Below are 13,161 nucleotides of genomic sequence, written 5' to 3' on the forward strand. Positions count from 1 at the left end.
GAGGAGATGGTATGATGGGATAACATGGTTTTGGTAATTAAATATTCATGGTAAATAGGCCCAATGGCCTGTGATGGGATATTAGATGGGATGGGATCTGAGTTACCCAGGAAAGAATTTTCTGTAGTATCTGGCTGATGAATCTTGCCCATATGCTCAGGGTTTAGCTGATCGCCATATTTGGGGTCGGGAAGGAATTTTCCTCCATGGCAGATAGGAAGAGGCCCTGGAGGTTTTTCGCCTTCCTCTGTAGCATGGGGCACGTGTCACTTGCTGGAGGATTCTCTGCCCCTTGAAGTCTTTAAACTACGATTTGAGGACTTCAATAGCACAGACATAGGTGTGAGTTTTTTTGCAGGAGTGGTGGGTGAAATTCTGTGGCCTGCGTTGTGCAGGAGGTCAGACTAGATGATCATAATGGTCTCCTCTGACCTAAATATCTATGAATCTATGAATTTTTCTGGCAGGTAGACTTTTTTTTTTTTTTTTATGCAGCCATTTGAAATGTTGCATTAAGGCTTGGTGTAGAGGCAGTGTTTAGCATTGATTACCAGGCAGAGGGCAGGTGATGTGAGCAATATGTTACTTTATCACATTGCTTTGCAGTTCATCACATGGTTAGTATCTTCACATATATGTGCCACATAGACACACACATGCGCTTTTTAATGATATATTATTTATATTAATTTAAATAAATCAATGCAGGTGTACATGTGTTTACTAAGAGATCAGCTGTGTGATTTGTCCAAGAGCACATCACAGGGAGATTGGTTCAGGAACAGATAGTTCTAAGATGGTAAGGATATTACAGTGGTATCTCTGATAATGTCAGAAGTCAACTTGGCATCCTCTCCAATGACTAAGATGCTGAATGTAGGGCTAGCACCTAAAATCCTGCTCTCTGTAATTGCACCATGGCTGGAAGAATAGGAAGTAGCAGTTGTAGCATATGTTTCTCTGAAGTGCTTACTGAAACTTCCATACAGGAAACTTCCGTTGTATAAAGCTTGCAGGGCTGTTACAACAGTATGCTTTGTTGCTTTCCTGTTTTACGACACTGTTCTCAACACAATGTTTTAAAGATATTCCCATCACGGTTTCCCAAAGATCAGGCTATAGATCTTAATGCATTTATATTGCATGAATACCAATTGAAAAAACTGCAGCCACAGCAGTCAGCAGGGCATAGTGTTACAGATCAGACTGAGTGCTTGCTGGAATGAACAAAAAAGGAGATTACAATAACCTTGTGCCTTTAAGACAACAAATACTAATTAACAGCTGACACTAACAAAGCACTTTCATTTTCTTCACCTCTGTCATCTGCTGCCAGTCCATCCCTATCATGTTTTTTTAATTACTTCATATTCTGCAATGGTGGCACCCATGACATTTATCTTAAACTTGTAAATCATTGGTGCTGTTACACAATAATATCAGAAAGAGTTGTTTTTAACCAAGGCTAAAAATTGTCTCCTGGATGTCTTTCACATAGAAAAATAATTTAAAATCTTGACATGAAGCAGGAACACATTTTTTGAGAAGGAAGAGAAAAATGTAGCATTGTATTGCTTTCATAATCATTTAAACTATCATATTCTCTCTTCTGTGTTCCTGCATGCACAACTGTCTATAAACATTAGTGAGAGTTACATGAGAATCAATGGGAAAACACAACCCTAATTTCCCAACATGCTGTTAATAGGTCCCCTTTGCCTTTGTTTTGGATTATCTGTGTTGGCCATAAATTATCTTAAAATGTCTATGGATTTTAAACCATAAAAATGTAGACAGGTACATATTTGCTGTTTGCAGTAGATATTTCTTAATCACTACAAAATTATGCTGCTTAAATCAATATGATTTTAAACTTAACAAGCAACACACCAACACACTGGAAGCTATTACCTTGGTTTACTTATTTGACTAGCTTTCAAATAAAGATCACCAGCAGATGTTGATACTTCAGACACTGCAAAGAGGGCAGATGAAGCAATAACTAACAGTTACAAGACAGGATATAAGTGGGTGTTAGGGAGTCACTTTAAAATGCATGTAAAGTACAAGCACTGAGATCTCAGAAACTATATCTGTATGATAGAGAGTTTGTAGTATTCCGCCCCTAACTGTGACCACCTACATAAGAGATTCTTTCAGTCCTGTAAAAAATGAAGGACAAATGAAAGGAACACAAGACAACTGTTTTGCATATGTATTAAACTCAGCTTGACTTGTTTCTAGAGGCACCAGCTGGAGGTGGCAGCAGAACCATGTGAAAATGAGGCCAGAAAAGGAAGAAGTTGGTTGGACTGTGTCACATGCATGCATGAGATATCAGATGCTCCCTACAAGAGATGAAAAAACACCGGACTCCATCCACTTCGAAAGAGCAAAACATTCAGCTCACAAATCACACCTTAAAGGCATCGAGACCAGAGGGAGAATTACTGATCATTGTGTACTGTTTCAGATTGGCAACAGACACAGCTCAAAACCGGATTTATAGTGTTTTGGTTTTTATTTTTTGTTTGTTTTTGTCTCAATTCCAGTACAAATAAGAATTACATAGTTTTCAAACACTGTGACTGATGTGCATTTCACACTGGTCTGAAATGTTATAGCAGTGACCACCACAAAAATGTTCCAGTTCATTTACTTCAGTTGTATTGCTACCCCTTCTGTGTTCACTTTCTGTAAATATTCTAGCTACTGAGTTGGTTTTCAGGACCATTTGTCAAAAACAGCTACCAGTGTTGCAGAAAGCTCAAAGAAAACTGCTTTTCAAATTTGTAGTGGTGAGTATTTGCACTGGAAGCCTGATTCTAAGAGTCACACTCATACAATCAACCATCAGAAATACTGTATACCACAGGAACGTTGTCTAATTAAAGCAACTTGGATTTTGCATACTCTCAACAAAAGCTACAGATCAAGAATTATTTACAGATATTTTTAGGCAGATAATTTTGAATAATAAGTACATGTTATTTTCTCAAAATCTATAAACAATTCACATCTAGAGAGGTGAAATTCCTATAAGTAGAGTTGGCAGTATCATTTGTAATAGCACTCAGTGCTTTTAATGTAATATTTTAACAATACCTCACCCAAGAGTGCCGACCAATTCTGTTGGTTCAAAAGTGGGCCAGTTGAACAGCAGCCCTAATAGTCTTCTTTAGTACAATATCTTCCCATGTTCTTCTCCCCACCCTCCCCCTGTTTTCTGGTGCTCTGAATTTCAAGGTATGATTCTGCAAGATCTCAGCAGGCAGAAATCAATAGGTGTTGTATGCTCTCTGGGTTTATGGTCCTGGGCCTTCAGCAGTTCCTCTCTCCCACTGGCATCCTGCAATCTGCCCTAAGCAAGGGGCTGGGCATAGCTGTGCTGCCTCAGGAGCAGAGCAGGAACCAGAGTGTGATTCAGAGCCACAGCTAAGAAGCTTTTTCCACCTCCACACCAGCTGGAACATTGTGGGGGTAGAGCCAACATTCTGCACACTTACGGTGAGTTACAGTCAGGCAGCAACTGCCCCCTCTCCTTCACACTCCCCTCTCATGATGCAAGTAGCAAGAGGGCTCTTTTTGCCCCTTACTCCTCTTTGGAAAGCTTTACCATGGTTGGGATCTATTCATATGTCTGTCACATATATCACACTAACCCCACGTTCATGTTCCACTGCAACATTGTGCATCTCCACCGATACGCGTAACGAATGCTTGGACCGCTTCCCTAACTATTTCTCTCCTGACATATGTTTGCATAATGAAATTAAGTGGGCTTTTATACATATATACATAAAATCCACACATTTGGAAAATAAAATAATAAAGACCATCACAGAGGGTTTGTTGGAAGCACAACAGCCCAGATCCACAAGGTACTTAGTTGCCTAAATTCCAGTTTTGGGCACCACCGTGATTTTCAGAACTTCTGCTTGACTGCTGCCTAACTCTGTAGCCACCTAATCATACTTGGTGCCTACACTTTTGCTGTAAAAGTTCCCTAGGCACCTATTTTCCTGCCCTAGGGCATGCATGCTGCTGCCTCACTCTAGGAGTCTGCACTGCTATCTCCCATCTATGCCTTGTTGCAATCCATGAACCAGAGGAAGCCAGGTGGAGGAGCACCCATCTCACCTGAGGGGCCCTGTCTGGGAGATTTACTCAGAGGCCACCTACCATTCAAAATCTGGGGCATGTCCACCTTATAACTTTTACCCCAATTGTTACAGCACTCACTTGGGATGTGGGAGATGCAAGTTCAACGCCTCCTTCTGCCTGATGGGGAGAAAGGATCTGAATAGGGGTCTCCCACACCTCAGGAGAGTGCTCTAACCACTGGGCTATGGGATATGCTGATGTGGGGCTCCCTCAAATTCTCCTGTTGAAGCTGCTCCACTCCTCTCATCAACATCTCTCATTGGCTAGCTTAGGCAGCTCCCCACCTAGCACGCTGGCTTTTGTGGATCACGTTTTTAGGCACCTGTCTCTTCCCGTTCATTGTAAAGGTACCTAACTCAGGCTTTGTGGACTTCTTTGTTGTGATTTTCCTGGTGCCTAAAAGTTAGGCATTGCAACACCTAAGTCTCTTTGTGGATCCAGGCCAACATTACAAGCCAGGAGTCGTAGGTCCAGGCATCTCTCTTCTCAAACTGTTAGCAGTTGGGCGTGCCACAGAAATTATACTCCAGTCCAGGTTCCAGCCTCAGTCTGCACTCATGTAATCACCAGTTAATTCCACTAAAGTAAGCGGAGTTGCCCTGTCTTTAGGAGAGGTGAAAGGTATGACATTATATGGCAGCTAGGCAGTAGCAGCAGGGGTCTTGTGTCATATTCTACTGTGTGGCTAAAGATTTCAGTTTAAATGCCATATGTTCATGGGTTTGTGTCTTGCAAGCACCACCCTGGTGACACAGTGAACAACAACTGCAGCTCCTCTGGGTTCTACTTTGAAAGACTTTTTTTCTCTGAACAGGTGGAGGAACACCAAGAGGCCAGTCCTTAGACAGGTCTTAAACAGAAGTAGCACTACTGACAGCATAATAAAGGCTCTGTTGCACGACTACACAATAGAGCCAAGCGCTTAGAAACCGTTTTTGGTTTCATGTAGCAGTCAGATTTTACAACCTCATCTTATTAGATGCAATAAAAGGGAGAGAGAGTTTTAATGATAAGTATCAAAATATAAAATTCAGCCACATTTAGTGCTGTGAAAATGAAGCCACCGCTCGTAGTCTAGAAATGACAGCCTTGCATTAAAAAGTGGCCCCAGACATGCAAAGACTCCAGGAAAACCTGGAGTAAAGACAGCAAAAAAATCGAAGTGCAGCTGCTCTTTTTACTGTTTAAATCATTATATATTAGCAACAAATCTTGTTGTTGGCCAACATTCAAAAAATGGCATATGGCCAATAAAAGGTTCGGTGGAGTTTTCCATCTGTCGCAAAAATCAGCCATGGCTCCAGCTCATACAGTCAGTTCAGTGCCATAATTGTTTGTGTTCTGGATTTCTATCATTCACGCTAATGCAATCATTTGACCATACAATCTGCTAAGTATACGGGCTGTGCAAAAGTACTACATAATAGCATTTGTAAAATACGTGGGGAGAGTTTATAATACATGGAGCAAGATGGCTGATAACGCTAACAGTAGATGGAGCAAAGGAACAGAATGAATGGACTCTTGCCACATTAGATTATGCAAATGAAGGCATCCTAAAGAGTCCTCTAGACATGTAACAAACAAATAATAAGAAAAAACTTTGCACTGTGCTTTTGTTAAAATCAAAGCTAAATATATAACAGTTAGCAAAAGGCAATGTGGGTCTGCAGAGATTTCTTTTACCCACTTATTTATTACAGATACTGGGTAGAGATTTATTTTTTGGCTTTACTGTTTACTGTTTACTGTTTACTTTTACCTGCTTCAAAAGTAGGCAGATAACTGTTTGAAAGGTTGTCTGGTTTCACTATGGTTTGTAAATACCTTGGTAACGTTTGCTAATTTATTTTATTTAACTTCTTAATACAGCAGTTCTCAATAGTTCTCAGACAACTAGAGCAACAGGGAACTAAGGAGATGCATTGGCCTGCTAAACCCAGAGTTGTGAGTTCAATCCTTGAGGGGAGCATTTAGGGATCTGGGGCAAAAATTGGGGATTGGTCCTGCTTTGAGCAGGGGGTTGGACTAGATGATCTCCTGAGGTCCCTTCCAACCCTGATATTCTATGATTCTATGATACTCATACTGATGTGCAAACACACACATGTCATGAAGGGCAGTGCTATGCTAGATTTGGATGTGGATTTTAAAGACATAATTCAAGGTGTTGAAAGTCAAATCTGGATTCAGCTCATTAATAAGATAAGGATCACTTGTAAAATCTAGATACAGATTAGGTTCAGATTTCAAGCAGCCCAGAATTATAAGGTGTTTTGGCCCAGGGCTAGGTAGGTGAATGGGCACATTTCTGTTTTCTCAACCGGCAGGAATAGGAGATGCCTTTTTTAAGTACAGTGCTTTATTTAAAAAAAGATTTTTAAACCATGCTGGCAGCAGAAAGCAGGAGAAGGGAAATTCTGTGTTGTGTGAGACCATGATGTTACCATTTCTCTTCCTAGATTCTGACTGCTCTGCACCTGTCATAAGTGCACTGCCAGAGGCTGAGGTTTAGAGGTGCTGAGCCAGACTCATGGCTGGTTCCTAATATTTAGAATTTGTGAGAGTAAGCGTGAGCGGGGAAGGAATGGAGAATTGACAAAAGCATTTTCTCAACATTCCTTTGTGAAGTGGTCCAAAGCTGGCACAAATTGACATCAATGAGCTGATTTGCATAGAAATGGGCTCATGACTCCAACAGATGACAACAGTTTACAAGAACAGATTTCTACGGCAAATGGGTCCTGTGCATAGTCTCCTTTTGCTCACTAACAAGGAAAGGGGTGGGGGGGCCAAGGAGAAACCTTAGCATTTTTTTAAACTTAAAACCCTGTCTGAATTTCAAACTCTAAAAGCAGGCACTTGTTTAAAAAGATAGAGTGTTCACTACCTCAGTGACTCCCTCCTCAGGCCCTACGCTACCAGCACTCCCAGCTACCTTCGAGACACCACTGACTTCCTGAGGAAACTTCAATCCATCGGTGATCTTCCTGATAACACCATCCTGGCTACTATGGATGTAGAAGCCCTCTACACCAACATTCCACACAAAGATGGACTACAAGCCGTCAAGAACACTATCCCCGATAATGTCACGGCTAACCTGGTGGCTGAACTTTGTGACTTTGTCCTTACCCATAACTATTTCACATTTGGGGACAATGTATACCTTCAGATCAGCGGTACTGCTATGGGTACCCGCATGGCCCCACAGTATGCCAACATTTTTATGGCTGATTTAGAACAACGCTTCCTCAGCTCTCGTCCCCTAAAGCCCCTACTCTACTTGCGCTATATTGATGACATCTTCATCATCTGGACCCATGGAAAAGAAGCCCTTGAGGAATTCCACCATGCTTTCAACAATTTCCATCCCACCACCAACCTCAGCCTGGTCCAGTCCACACAAGAGATCCACTTCCTGGACACTACAGTGCTAATAAACAATGGCCACATAAACACCACCCTATACCGGAAACCTACTGACCGCTATTCCTACCTGCATGCCTCCAGCTTTCACCCTGACCACACCACACGATCCATCGTCTACAGCCAAGCTCTGCGATACAACTGCATTTGCTCCAAGCCCTCAGACAGAGACAAACACCTACAAGATCTCTGTCAAGCTTTCTTACAACTACAATACCCACCTTCAGAAGTAAAGAAACAGATTGATACAGCCAGAAGAGTTCCCAGAAGTTACCTACTACAGGACAGGCCTAACAAAGAAAATAACAGAACACCACTAGCGGTCACCTTCAGCCCCCAACTAAAACCCCTCCAACGCATTATTAAGGATCTACAACCTATCCTAAAGGATGACCCAACACTCTCACAAGTCTTGGGAGACAGGCCAGTCCTTGCCTACAGACAGCCCCGCAACCTGAAGCAAATACTCACCAACAACCACATACCACACAACAGAACCACTAACCCAGGAACTTATCCTTGCAACAAAGCCCGTTGCCAATTGTGCCCACATATCTATTCAGGGGACACCATCACAGGGCCTAATAACATCAGCCACACTATCAGAGGCTCGTTCACCTGCACATCCACCAATGTGATATATGCCATCATGTGCCAGCAATGCCCCTCTGCCATGTACATTGGTCAAACTGGACAGTCTCTACGTAAAAGAATAAATGGACACAAATCAGATGTCAAGAATTATAACATTCATAAACCAGTCGGAGAACACTTCAATCTCTCTGGTCACGCAATCACAGACATGAAGGTCGCTATCTTAAAACAAAAAAACTTCAAATCCAGACTCCAGTGAGAAACTGCTGAATTGGAATTCATTTGCAAATTGGATACTATTAATTTAGGCTTAAATAGAGACTGGGAGTGGCTAAGTCATTATGCAAGGTAGCCTGTTTCCTCTTGTTTTTTCCTACCCCCCCCCCCCCCCAGATGTTCTGGTTTAACTTGGATTTAAACTTGGAGAGTGGTCAGTTTAGATGAGCTATTACCAGCAGGAGAGTGAGTTTGTGTGTGTATGGGGGTGGGGGGGATGTGAGAAAACCTGGATCTATGCAGGAAATAGCCCGACTTGATTATGTAAAGAGTTGTCACTTTGGATGGGCTAGCACCAGCAGAAGAGTGAATTTGTGTGGGGGGGTGGAGGGTGAGAAAACCTGGATTTGTGCTGGAAATGGCCCACCTGTTGATCACTTTAGATAAGCTATTACCAGCAGGACAGTGGGGTGGGAGGAGGTATTGTTTCATATTCTCTGTGTGTATATAAAGTCTGCTGCAGTTTCCACGGTATACATCTGATGAAGTGAGCTGTAGCTCACGAAAGCTCATGCTCAAATAAATTGGTTAGTCTCTAAGGTGCCACAAGTACTCCTTTTCTTTTTGCGAATACAGACTAACACGGCTGTTCCTCTGAAACCAGAATTAGACTGAAAACTTTTCTAGGCAAGGACCTCATTCTCACACCTGCCCAAAGTTCCCAGCAGGCTGCTGTGATGTGCAAATAATCATCTATTTAGCTCCAGAGGAAGAATGTAGAGCCCATGGAACGAGCAGCCTTAATTTTCAAAGTATCAAAATTAAAATGTTCAGACATCCATTTAAGGTTCAGGGGTTTTTTAAGAGTATCTAGAGATTTGAAAGAACTTTTATGGATCAGCAGGCCTGCTCTGTGCAGAAAGATCAATCTTCTCTAAGCAGGACCTTGTTTCTGTTATTCATAGTTGGCTGTGGTACACTCTGCTTCATGTCGTAGCATATTAGAGACTGGTTTCCATTTTGCCTACAAGAGGCAAAAACGCCAAGCATCTCAATGGGAATGAAAGCCACTCTGCACCTCCCAATACTGGTCCTCATTTAACTATATTGCTATGCAGACCCATACTTGTGACTAGTCCCATTTTGGATTTGCCCCAAGTCCCCCTGCTGCTAGTGCACATAGGAGTTTGACCCAAGCAAGGGGCCCTGCAATGAACCAGATTCATCCCTGCACTGCAACCAGTGGCAAGGCAGCTTCCACCTCTCCTATTCAGAGCTGGTGCGGCCCCTGGCACAGGTTAGAGAAATCCAGAGGGCTACCCTAAGTTGAACCCCTGCTGTAATAAAACACTATGAACCATTGCAGAACAGAACTGGTCATCCACCCCAGCCTGCTTCCCACCCCAAGTCACCCTACCCCAGAACAGCCCCTGAACCGGGGCTCCTGTGGAGGCAGCTCATAGCAGCCAGATCCTGCTCTACACCAGGCTCCCTGTACAGGGTGGTATTCTTCAGCCTAGTTGACACAAAGGGACCACAGAACAGCACTCAATCGGGCTCAGCGTCAGCTTCCTGCCATAAGGGCATATCCTGGGAGAAGAAGGGGGGGGGGGGGGGAGAAGAGATTGAGTTTCCTTTCCTGCTTTTCAAACCCTAAAGCTCAGTGTTCTCGGACAGCAAGAGGGTGGAAGAGCATGCAGCCAGCCAGCCTGCCTGGTCAGCACCAAGCAGCAATGAAGGCCTCCACTCCCCGTATGACGCTATCAGTGGCAAACACTGCAAATCAGTTATAGGAACACATGGGTGGAGACACAGGGCAGACACAAGAATGGGGCAAATAGGGCAGACAAGGGAAACATAGGATGACATGGGGAAGCAAGGGTGGGAGGCAGAAGGGGGAGCCACTGAGGTAGGAGAAGATAAGAGGAGCCAGGGAGGTAAAAGGGAGAGCAGCATAGCTAGGGGCAAGCAGAGGGAGCTGTTAGAATGAGGAAACAGGAGAAAAGTGGAGCAAGTTTTTTCATACTAGCTGGGAGCCTGTGGCCATTGGAGGCTTTGCGTACACCCAGATGACTTTTAAGGTTTAATACCCTTTTTTCCTGTTGCCATTCTAGGAAGAAAATATTCTCAATCCCACCAGAATGTGCACAGAACGGTCCAGCAGTTGGAGACTTGGCTGCCATCAGATCCCCTACTTATCAGGAGAACTGCCTCTGGCAAACATTTTCACACGCTGGCACCCATGCAGGCCTTCTCAGTGTGCACTGATGGTTTTTATTAGTGTGAAGTTCACTGATAACTGGGGAGCATAGCTCCCAACCTGCCAGGGAATAAAGGTTTTAAATTAGAAACAGGCTGAATTTTCTGAAAAATGTACAAGGAAAAATAAATAATTGAAAAAGTTTTAAGTTATGTTGGCTTCAGCTTCCAATTTGTACCCACCATGGAAAATATTGCCCACCTGCCACTGAGCTGGATATCTCCCCAGCTCCAACACATGCACTGCCATGCCCAGTCTCTTGCAAGGAGATTTGTTTTCTTAACAGAGGTTAAGAAACAGAGAAACACAGTCCTTTTAACTCATTCCTTAGCCTCCAGCTGCAGAGCCACCCAGTCCAGGGGTCTCTGCCACTCCTGCTCCTGGCAGCTTCCCAGTTCCAGTCAGCTCTGCTCCATTCCTGGAGCAGCAGCCCTAGGGCTGCTTCTTTGAGCCCCTTACTCCACAGATCCACCCCAGGAGCTAGCTCCAGTCTAGTGTGGTTTTCCCATCCCAGGGTAGAACTAGTCTCACTTAATCTCCCTCAGCTGCTCACTAGCAGCCTTTTATAGGCCCAGCTGTGTAGTCCAGCCCTCTTTAATGGGCTGGACAAGGCTTCCCTCTCTGCTCCAGAGGAGCTGGGCTGGCTTAGTTTATCCGCAGGGACAAGCTACCCTGTGACATCAGTCTATCACCTCAGCCCCACTGTAATCATGATCACCCAAAGCAGACATACTATTACATGCTCTTATGTGATGTACACAGTGTAATCACTGACACAGGATGCAGCTAGATCTAGCAATGCATTCATGAAAGGCCTGATAAAACCTGAAATGTTGCTTTAGGAAATTAAAGTGGTATGTTCTAGCACAGTGGTTCTCAACCAGGGGTACACATACCCCCAAGGGTACGCATAGAAGTCTTCCAGGGGGTACATCAACTCATCTAGATATTTGCCTAGTTTTACAACAGGCTAAGTAAAAAGCACTAGCGAAGTCAGTACACTGAAACGTAAGTACAATATTTATATTGCAATTGATTTATTTTGTAATTATATGGTAAAACTACGAAAGCCAGCAATTTTTCAGTAATAGCGTGATATGACACTTTTGTACTTTTATGTCTGATTTTGTAAGCAAGTAGTTTTTAAGTGTGGTGAAACTTGTGGGCACGCAAGACAAATCAGACTCCTGGAAGGGGTACACAGTAGTCTGAAAGGTTGAGAACTACTCTTCTAGCATAAGTCTGCCTATACTACAATGACATTAGTTGTTTTAACATATACTTTTATAACCCCAATTTCACAATGAATCATTTACACTTTTAACATTTAAAAAAGTAATAAACAGCAACAAATGGCTACCAGTTTGTGGGAGCTACAGGGAAATTTGACAGGTTTCAGAGTAACAGCCGTATTAGTCTGTATTCGCAAAAAGAAAAGGAGTACTTGTGGCACCTTAGAGACTAACCAATTTATTTGAGCATGAGCTTTCGTGAGCTACAGCTCACTTCATCGGATGCATACTGTGGAAACTGCAGAAGACATTATATACACAGAGACCATGAAACAATACCTCCTCCCACCCCACTCTCCTGCTGGTAATAGCTTATCTAAAGTGATCATCAAGTTGGGCCATTTCCAGGACAAATCCAGGTTTTCTCACCCTCCGCCCCCCCACACACAAACTCACTCTCCTGCTGGCAATAGCCCATCCAAAGTGACCACTTTCTTTAAAATGACAGGTTTCAGAGTAACAGCCATGTTAGTCTGTATTCGCAAAAAGAAAAGGAGTACTTGTGGCATCTTAGAGACTAACCAATTTAGTTGAGCATGAGCTTTCGTGAGCTACAGCTCACTTCATCGGATGCATACCGTGGAAATGCATATTTAAAATGTGCATGATAATCAAGTTGGGCCATTTCCAGCACAAATCCAGGTTTTCTCACCCCCCCACTCCCCTCCAAAAACCACACACACAAACTCACTCTCCTGCTGGTAATAGCTTATCCAAAGTGACCACTCTCCTCACAATGTGTATGAAAATCAAGGTGGGCCATTTCCAGCACAAATCCAGGTTCTCTCACCCCCCCACCCCCACCCCCCTTTTTTTTTTTTTTTTTTCAAAAAAACACACACACAAAAACTCACTCTCCTGCTGGTAATAGCTTATCCAAAGCGACCACTCTCCCTACAAATTTGAGTCTCAGATAAGGAATGTACCAAACAATAAAATATATTAGAGGGAAAAGGAAAGGGCTTGCATCAAAACAACAAAGTTCCATAGGGCTTACAAACATTTTATGCGCATGACATTTGCACTACCGAGTTTGTACAGTAATTGTTTATCATTGTTTCCTTGTTAGAAGCCAGGAACTGACTTTGGAAGACGTACGTAGGCCCGTCATTCTCACGGTGCCTCGTCGTTTCCAGAGGAAAAGCAGGCACCTGCACTTGTGTTTATCCTGGGCATTTTTTTGGATTTTATTTATACCAGCTCCTG

At 43.2% G+C, this 13,161-nt stretch overlaps 1 long non-coding RNA gene across 1 annotated transcript in view; it reads right to left on the reverse strand.

Annotated features, from left to right (window-relative positions):
* The window catches only part of LOC142073396 (uncharacterized), a 171,664-nt gene that overhangs the window by 149,793 nt on the left and 8,710 nt on the right, over positions 1–13,161 (reverse strand). The gene's annotated exons all lie outside the window — the stretch shown is intronic.

The sequence above is a fragment of the Caretta caretta genome, chromosome 10, assembly GCF_965140235.1.
Source record: "Caretta caretta isolate rCarCar2 chromosome 10, rCarCar1.hap1, whole genome shotgun sequence".
In the NCBI taxonomy this organism is placed as follows: Eukaryota; Metazoa; Chordata; order Testudines; family Cheloniidae; genus Caretta; species Caretta caretta.